Source organism: Drosophila grimshawi, unplaced genomic scaffold (assembly GCF_018153295.1).
Source record: "Drosophila grimshawi isolate 15287-2541.00 unplaced genomic scaffold, ASM1815329v1 contig_80, whole genome shotgun sequence".
In the NCBI taxonomy this organism is placed as follows: Eukaryota; Metazoa; Arthropoda; class Insecta; order Diptera; family Drosophilidae; genus Drosophila; species Drosophila grimshawi.
In genome coordinates, this window is record NW_025063639.1 from 611,091 (window position 1) to 621,588 (window position 10,498).

Consider the following 10,498-nt stretch of genomic DNA (forward strand, 5'->3'; position numbering starts at 1 on the left):
AAAAAATCTATGAGATTTAATATTGTTGTAAATGGCGTGGAAAAATGAAGGGTTAAACGCAGTTTCTAATTATGAATTATCTTTATTATGCGCGTGTGAGTCTTTACTAGTTGAAAAATTGAGAGCAACTTTTTTGAACTTAGGAAAAATACAACGCAGATAGAAAGAAAGACATTTCATGTGTGACCAGAGCTTCGATACTAATCGATATAGCGATACTTAAAAACCAGAACAGTTCTTTTGAGCGGTTTCCTAAATTGTATAACGATTTCAGCATATATATTTTTGGGATTTTTGTCAAGTTATGGCAAGCTTTTTATAAATTTAAGAAAAGTTTTTGCTTATATTTCGAAATTAGAAAAATGTTTTCTGATAATTAGAAATTATTTCAGGCTGTTTTCTAAAATGTAGGCTGATTTTTTCGCTGAGTGTACGCCGCTTTGGCGCTGTGTTGAAGACCCAACAAACTCTAAAACATCTTATAACGATCACAACTAGATTGAAACAAGGACCGGCAATTGAGAATGGGATCTGGGAATGCAAACTGAGAACTGGGCATGGGGCATGCTGCACAAAGTGGTTTTGCTGGCTTCGCGTTGTGGCAATGGCAATGGCAATGCATCATGTTGCCTGTGTGGCAGATGCAACTGAAAACTGAGCTGAGTCTCAGTCTGAGTCTGAGTTCGAGTTCGAGTCTGAATCCCAGTCGTTGACTTGCTTGCAGTTATTTCGTTTGTTTTATTTGCGACTCATCTTGTTGTTTTTGTTTGTTTGTTGGTTTCTCTCTCTGTATATGTAAATATACCCTGCACTCTTTGCCAATTTTCAAGCGGGTATAACGATGCAATCAAGAAATAAATTTCAATTTTTCACAAATTAATTTCTTAATAATAGTAAAAAGCTTTTCTCATTTTTTATCCTTTGATACCGAGGTGTCATAATATATTGGTTTGTGAAATGTCCGCCATGCTGTCTGCCCATCTGTCCGTCTGTATGAACGCAACTTTATTGTTGCTAACCTGCTGCAAGGAACGGCATATCAATTTTCAGAGCACGACCACACCCGCCACCCCAGGAACTTCGACCCAAGAAATCTGAAATGCGCATATCTTCCACAATTTGAATGCTAAAGTCACCTAATTTTAAAAGTATGCTACTGTTAACTCGCCTAAGAGTTTAGTAAAAAATTGGATGGCCACGCTCGCTCCGCCTTCCTAAACCAATACGCCTGTTAGTGTAAATCGATAAGACCATATTTCAGTCACCAAATTTAAAAGGTACATTGCTAGTAACACCCCTTCAAAATTTCGAAGAAACGTTACTAGACTATAACTATCGCAATTTGAAAGGGAAGCTTGGATAGTATTTCTTGGCAACACCCACCCTGTTATTTGCCACCTGTTATCAGCTTTTATTACGGATGGTATCAAAGTAACAGCAACGTTCTCTCTTGTTTAAAACAGATTTTTAGCGTACATTATTTCTAAGCACTTATAAAATGCTCCTAGTTTTCGGCGCTTTTTTTCATTGCTTTTTTTTACATCTTTGTTTCATAATAATAGAAATTATATAAATAATAGAAATTATACTCATAATAATAAAATAAATTAAATAAGGAATATATCGGTAAAATAGCAAAAAAGCTTTACTTACTTTAAGACTTATCTAAAACTACAAAATTTGCTCTAGCTTTCAAAAAGAGCATTTTAATTTATATTTTGTGCACATTTTATTCATAATAAATAGTAGTAGAAAACATAACTATAAAATAGCAAATAAGAGAAAGACATCTCTCACTACGCATTTTTAAAGGGTATACAAAAAAACAGCGAATTCCATTCACGCTTATCAATTTGACAATTGACACAAGCAGAATTTTTATGTTGGCAACTCTCTCTGTCTCACTCTCCCTCCCTCCCACTCCCCGTCTCGCTCTCTCTCTCTCTCTCTCTCTCTCTCTCTCTCTCTCTCTCTCTCTCTCGCTCTCGCTCTCTCTCTCTCTCTTTCTGCTTTGGCAACAAACAGTTTGTCTGTTAAGCGACGGCAATCGTTCAATTCTTGCTGTTATTTAAATTAAACAATGAAGTTTTTGTTCTTCTGCGGCTTCCTCTTCTGCTTCTACTTCTCCTTCTCCTTCTTCTTTTGCTTTTGCTTCTTCTGCTGCTTCTTCTTCTTCTTCTTCAAAATAAAAATATGTAGGGCAAGCAGCAAATAGAAAATCGCTTATCGATAACAGCCATTGTTGTAAAATAAAACAAAGAAAGACAAAGCGAAATAAAAGATAAGAAAGAAAGACAAAAACGGAAAAGAAGCATTTTTAACAGCCTTTTTTAATATTTAATAGAAATGTATAGTAAAAATCAATAATTAAACACTAAAATACTACAAAAATATAAGTGAATAAAATTAAAATAATACCTAAGCAATATAAATAAAAACATGAAATGAATGAAAAAAGTTGTTTGTTAAGAGTATCATCTGTTTCTAGTTTATATTTTACTTTTTTATTCAGTTTAATTGTTAAGAGAGTTCACAAAGAAAAAAAAAAACATAACTATTCAAAATTTTTAATAAAAAACATAAGACATTACTAACTTAGAAATATGAAATTGCGTACTTTTTATTATTAATATTATATTGTAGTTTCTGATGCTAAAATAGGTTTATATTAAATAGAAAGCAAAAAAATATATTAATTATTAATTTTGTATTATTACTATTATATTCATATATATCCTCTAAATAATATAATATCCTCTAATAAATATAAAATAAATAAGTAAAATAAAATAATCTTGAAAAAAATAATAAATCTATGAATACTTATTCGCTTCTTTGAAGAATTATTATCATTTAAGCTAAACTTCAGAGTTTTTATAGTATGCTTAATTGAGCTTTGCTCTTATTGGCCAGCTAATTTTTCTATTGGATTTTGGATAAACAACGAAATACATAAATTTCTCTTTATAACTGCATTCAATGTGTGCGTGTGTGTGTACGGTCGATGTCCTGGACTTTTTCCAGGGCTCAATGTTGCCAAGTCGCTCTTAACTAATCTGCATGGCTCTGATAACAAAGAGGGGGAGGAGGGGAAACGAAGAGAGGCGAACAGCCAAGGGAAAGGGGAAAGGAAAGGGGGAGGGGTGCCAATGGAAGGTGGTCAATGATCCAGATGGGAATTAAGTGCGTGCTCAGCACAGGACAGAGAGAGGAAGAGGCAACGGAGCACCACACAATAGAGCGAGCGTAGAAGAGAGCGCGCGCACGAGAGTGCGAGCGCAGAGAGAAAATGGGTGAGAAAGAGCTTGCTGACGACGACGTAGATGCTTAGATCGAAAAAAGAAGAAGCAGCAGCAGTTCAGTCGAAGCATACGACGAAGAAGAAGAAGCGGCAGCGGCAGATCGAGTTAGCGCAAATGATAAACAGACAACGCAGGCACCTAAAGCCCCCCCCCCCCCCCCCCCACCCTTCTTGTAACTGCAGCAGCACCTGTAGCCATCCCAGAAACAGGAAACAACAATGTTGTACGAGAAATTTGATTTCTTGTATTTCGCTCTTGCGTTTGCAATTCGCATTTCGCATTCACCTGTTGTTATTTTTTTTTCGAGTGTGTTTATTTTTGCGACAGGCAAACGGACAACAACAACAACTAGTTTTCCATGTTTTCGTATCTTGCGCACATTCGCATTCCAAAGCTTTTCGATCTCAGTCGCTGTCGACGCCGCTGCCGCTGTGGACGCTGGTATCGGCGCCGCGTTTCAGATTCGGCTTTATCTATCTTATGGCAAAAAAAAAAACAAAAACAAAAGCAAAACAAAAAAAACTCGTTTTCGATGCATTTTCTCAATAGACGACGAGACACGCTTTGCACGCAACATTTTTTTAAAGCCCAAATAAACACACACACACATACGCACTTGTTCACACACACAAACACACAGGCACATTTGATTTTTATGCATTATGCCTAACAAATGCTTGCAGGCAGTGGTAGAGAGCCAGAGGGAAAAGAGGTCGACGAGGAGATACCCTAGACTATAAATATACTATTATTATTATTATTTTTATTATAATATTTATTAATATTAAGTTAAATTTTAATATCATTTGATGTGCAGTTAGTAAACATTTTAAATATTTTATTTTTAATTATTAATTAATTATATATATTTATATTGCGAGGCATATCCACTTATCTTACTTATTAATTTTTTAATTTTAATTTTAATGCATATTCTACTACTCACTTTTAACATGATATCATTTAATTTGTATTTTTCAATTCTTTATTAAATTTATATTTTTAAACCTGTTTTCAGATTTGAGCCCTATTTTTAGTCGACTTTAAATAAATAAATAAATTATTTCAAGAATCTAAATTTTTATTTTTCATTTTTCATTTTAATTTTATCAGTATATTACTCACTTTTATAGTTTTTTAATTAATGTTGATTTATAATTACTAACCATATTAAATCAGCGAATAGAAATCAATCAAAAAATTCTATTGAATGCTTATCTTTAATCTCTATCTTGATTTTCTTTACTTCAATTTAAATTTAATTGCTCAGATTTTTAATCTCATATTCATTTTAAGTATTATTATTTAAATTGACTTTTGATTTTTATTTTTAAGGTTTTTATTTATTATTCAGTTTTAATTATTTGTCATTTTAAAATTAATTTTAATTAGGATTGTTTTCAATTTTGATATTTTAGCGTTTTATTTGTAACGTAAATTTTAAATTTAATTTTAATTAAAATAAGAAATAAATAAAATGGATGCAAATATTGAATGGATGCGAATTAACCACCAAAAGTAAATTAATTGCAAATTTTATTTTAATTTTAATTTGCGACTTACATTTAAACGACTGTTTTCAATGCACACATTGAAATTAAACTATAGCAAATAAATAAATAATTTTAAATTTACTTTTAATTCAAATGTAATTTTTGCTTGGCTGTTTTTACTACGCATAAAAAATGAAAACATATTTTGATGCAAAAAAAACCTCCAATTCGATATATATATTGTGTGTGTGTGTGTGTGTGTGTGTGCGTATGCAAAGAAACGATATTATTCTTTTATTTGTTGTTTTATTTGCTTTCCGCTGGTAGTTGTCCAGTTTTACCAGCTCCTCAGAACTGGATAAAAACCTGTCGTTGTATTCCCCCGCCTGCTCCTTCGCTCCCCCTCCACTCATCCTCTGCACCCCTTCCCCCTCGCTTCCTCTTCATGGCCGAAGCAGTTCTGTTTAGCTTAATGAGCATGCGTGCGCCAAGGTGTGACTTTGTGACTGTGTGTGTGTGTGAGTGACTGCGTATGTTTGGCTGTGTATGTGTGTGCAAATTGAAAAAAATATATATAGAATATCCATGAATGCTGCCCGCTTCCAGCCGCTTTCTAATGCATTTGACTAGGATCTTAATTTGCTCAACTTAAAAACTGAAATTAACGTTAACATTGGTATATACAAATATTGCAAATAAAAACAAGCAAAACAATTAAAGTGCCAAAAAGGGGAAGCAGCGAAGACAAAAAAAAACTATCCATCTGGTTTTATCGCCCACGAGCTGCGTGAGACGTCGATTCACTGTAAGCAAAAAAATGATCGTTGTGACACTAATATATGGTAAGGGGTGGGAGGAGTTCGATGTTCACACGAAGACACGCCAAAAACACGAACACAATTTCGGCTGATGTTCGTTTGTGTATGTGTGTGTGTGTGCGAAGGGGGTAGCTGTTCACACACACACACACAAACGAAGCTCAATTGCCTAATTATTGATAATCAATGTGTGACGTCAGCACTGCCAATTGTTGTGCGATTGGCAGCACTGTTGACAAGAGTACGTACTGCTATTGTCAACATTGTTGACAAGCTTACTATTCTCCTTGTTGGCAACAATTCGCAAATGTATATTTGTATATGCATGCTTTTGTGTATGTACATAATGTACACATCTATTTTGTTACTTGTCGCTGTCTGTCATTGTTTTAGTTGTGGACGCGTCTTTGGCTTTTTGCCGCTATTGACTGGAATATTGAAACTGGAAGAATAGCTGAAGAGGAAGGAGTAAAGCCTACAACACAAACATGCATGAATGCATATGCATGTCCGTAGCTACGCAAGTACACTGAGAAAAACAATTAATAATAAATATAAATAAACAATAAATGAATAATAAAAATTTGCTGAATTAATTAATTAATTAATACTTAAATCAAAATGCCTTTTCTTTACTTGATAGAAATGCTTTCTATTAATTAGCAATAACCTTGTGGAAAGTCGAAATGAAAAATAATAAATAAAAATAATAACAATTTTCCTACAATTTAATTTTATAAAAATATTTTCTATTAATAGCAAAAAGATTACAGAAAGTAGAACTGAAAAATTATAAATAACAATACTTCTTTTCTATATTTTGGAAATATTTTCTATGATTACGAATAAAATAGCTAAGAAGTAGAAATGAAAATTTTTAATTTTTGGTACAAATAATTTGTAAAATACTTTCTGAGCTTTTCTTGCTAATTTTCGAAATTTCAGTACTCCCTGGTTTTTCTCAGTATAGCAGTTAGAAGCTACCGCTTTAAACATCTTGCGCAGAATTTGCCTCATTGTTTTTTTTATTTTGCCTTGATTGTCTCTTTGAAGTTTGCCGTGTAAGCAATTCCACCATGGAATCATGGAACAACAAATGTACAAATGTAAAAGTGTACCTACAAATGAAACTAGGTACAAATGCACATATGTATGTACAGTTGTTGGCAGTAATGTAATTTATGGCGTTCTTAGATGACGCTTTCCAACAACGAACAATCGGAAAACAACAAACAGCAAATAAGAACACCAAATGAAGGCAACTTTGACAGATGTTCTCTGAGAATGTGCAGAGAAGAAGAAGAGCTCGTTTTAAGCAGAATTTAAAATAATAATGCCAACAAAAATAATTACTTTCTTAAATACATATATTTAATATTAAAAAAGGACAAAATTATAACAATAACAATAATCATATTATAATATTTATAATAATATAATAATACAATTTCATATATTTCAGTTTTTTCTCAACACTTTTGCATGTTTCTTTTGTTTTTTATTTGCTCTTTTAGTAATTAAAATATGTTTTTTTAATGAACTGAGCACAGTTAAAAAAATATTTTATTTATTTATTTTCTGTTTTGGTAAATAAATTATTTATTTAATTTAATAAGGCCAAACAACAATCAAACAATCCAATATATATAATGTTAATTTTCAAAATAAACATGTTTAATCATCGAAAACGAAAAAATAATATTAATGATAGTCAAAAAAGTATACAAACAATGTGAAATTAGATATCTTAAAGCTTTTTCAATATTTTTTTTATTTGGTGGATTCGTATATAAAAAATAAAAATATATATATCAAAACAAATTAAACTATGTTTTTTATTGGTTAGATTTCAGCAGAAATTTTTTTTAAAATTTGTTTTGTTATATGTTTAATTTACATATTTGTTTTTCTTATAATTTATTTATTAATTGAAATAGTAAGATACATGAAAATATGATTTTTACTGGCCCCAGTATATATTCTTTTTTGATGATTTATTTACTCATTAAAAGAATAGAAAATAAACTTAAAAATAAAATTGAATATTTAAACTTTATAAATTTTAAACGAATAAATAAAAATATATATTTTTTGTTCCAAAAACTAACTTGCAGCATAAAAAGAAGAAAAACAGAGCACGCCTATTTAAATGTACGTGAGTGTATTTATGAATGTGTGTGTAACTTGAACAGGATCATTTTTTTTTTAACAGCAAGATCGAAATTAGGAATTGAGAAATGGGAAATGGAAAATGGAAAATGTGTGCGTAATCAGCAAAAATCAACAAAAAACAAAAACAAAAGAAAGGGGACAACTCAAAAGACGGGCAATCAGAAAGCAGAACAACAGCAACAACAACAGCGAGTCAAAGCACGAACACGAGCCACAGACAAAGCTAAGCGCATGGTTACAGTTATGCACATACATACATATGTATTTATATATATATATATGTTATATATATGTATATATATATATATATATATACGTGTGTGTATTTATGTGTGTGCTTGCAAGTAAAGTTACGCGTCGAGTCTGCGTCTTTCTCATCTTTCGTTTCGCTTCGTCTCACCTCGTCCCATCTCGTCCCGTCTCGTCTCGTCTCGTTCGTCTCGTTCGTTCGCATTTACAATTACAAAAAACCAGTCACAGTTTTCCCATCCGACTGGAAGCCAAGCTCTGCTTCTTCTTCTTCGTCTTCCTCTTCGTCTTCTTCGTGTTTGGCTTTGCCTTTGCAAAGAGCTGTCTGCGTGGCAAGTGCACCTGTCGCACTCAATGCTTGTGCGCAGCAGCTAGTGGCTAGTTGCAAGTTGCAAAGTTGTAAGTTGTTAATAGGGGGAACAGGTCCCGGGGCTTTAATTTTCATAGATTCATAATAGCTAAATACTTTAATACAAGATATACACACATACACACATTTTACATGTTTATTTGTTTAACTCTAATTTTTATTTTGGTTTTGGATGTGTGCATTAGAATGCGCATTACAATTTGCAGCAGGTTCGAGCGAGCTAAAGCTAAAGTGGTAGAAGATCAATGATTGACTTAAATTGGGTATACATACACACGCGCGTATATGTATTAGTATATAGTATATACTATATAGTATATAGGATTTAGTATATATATATAGAATATAGTATATAGTCCTAGCCATAGTCCTTATTTAGATCGAATTTTGGCTTTGTTGTTTTGGATCTTTGAGATCAAGCAGCCGATCGAGGCTTGACAAACCTTAATACAAGTCTTTATATATTTGTTTATTTATTTAGTATCAACTAAAGTCTACAAAAGAATAAAAAATTTAATTAAATTTAAAATTATATATATAAATTTAAAAATAAGAAATATTAATAAGACAATAATAATAAGCATTTATACAACACTAATCCCTTACTCGAAGCGCACTTAGAATTTCCAACCGAGACTATTATGATTTCGAAAGAAATAAACGGTCACTCTTATTTTAGCATTCCATTATTGCAACTTAGAATTCCCAACCAGTTTTAACGAGCAGGTAATGACTAGGAGAGTGTTATGGCAAAAATATAAGAGATAAATGTTAATAAGAGATGTGCCAGAAAATAAGTAGACACTCATGCATATACATTTATTTTAAGTCCGTATACAGTATGTCAAGAAAGTATTTGGACACAGGAGAAAATTATAACAAACCTTTCTTGAGATACTATATATAAATTAAAGTTTGCCTAGTAGAATTCACAAGCTAAAGTAGTAGATATACAAACATTAATTTAAGTATACAAATATTTTATGAATTTGTATAACACTGCCTGCTCCTTTTTTCGATTTCGATTTTAGCTTTGCTCTCATTTCCATTTTAAAATTCACAACAGGTTCTGCCGCCTGTAGTATGACACCATAAAGTAATAAACGATAACTTTAATCCTTACATTACATTACAATTCCCAAAAGGTTCTAACGAGCAACTAATACAAATTGAGAGTCACATAATTGATGCATAAAGTATAGCAAATGCTTGATAGATAGGCTTTATTTCAATTTATCCTGCATTTATTTGTGTACAACTCTAATTGTATTTGATTTTGCAGTTTAGAATTCCCAACAGGTTCTAACGCATCAGCAATGACAGCTAATAATCAGTGGGAGTAATAGGCGATCACAAGTATTTATTTGTAGAAGTGTAATTCTAATTTAAACTCAATTTTAATATTTTGGAATTAGAGAGCGACATAAATTAAATTCTAGTTATGCATGTATACATTTTTTATAATTCACAACAACTAATATAACTCGTAAGCTAAGAGACAGATAAAAAGGTTATGTAAGTATGACTCCAATTCTTATTTAAATTTATTCCTTAAAAGTTTTTTCGAGAGAGTGAAACATAAAGTAAAGATCAAAATGTATCAACTGGAGGAAGTGGGGAGTTATTAACACAGTCTAGCAATAAGCTCACCTTTGCTTTTAAACGCTCTGCTTGAATTGTGTTATTCCATATATATATATATATATATATATATATATATATATTTGATTTGTTGTTGCTTTGACTAGCGCCGCTTGCTGTTTTTTTTTTTAATATTATTATATTTTGTTATTTAAATTTGCTAGATTTGTATATATATGGCACTGTTGAAATTTTGTATTGTTTTCTGCCCAATTTGATGGGTCACATTTCACTTGTTTCTTTTTAGAGGAGTTCTTGCTTTTGTATTCATTCTAGGTGGGCTGCACTCACTTTAATTGAGCCAGTTTTTGTTGTCGCTGCCACATTTTGACATCATTATCATTAAGAACATAATAATAATGATGATCAGCAGCAGCCACAGATTTGACAACATTGAAATAATGCTGATGTCGATTTACCGACGATAGTCGGCGGCGCCTGCCCGCAATACAT

At 31.9% G+C, this 10,498-nt stretch overlaps 1 protein-coding gene across 1 annotated transcript in view; it reads right to left on the reverse strand.

Annotated features, from left to right (window-relative positions):
* LOC6570317 (transcription factor SOX-6) overlaps positions 1 to 10,106 on the reverse strand; it is a 63,348-nt gene extending 53,242 nt beyond the window's left edge. The window contains exon 1 of the mRNA XM_001996515.2: positions 10,055 to 10,106. The gene's annotated coding sequence lies outside the window, so the exon portion shown is untranslated. The remainder of the gene's footprint in view (positions 1 to 10,054) is intronic.
* Between the last annotated feature and the right edge of the window lie 392 nt (positions 10,107 to 10,498).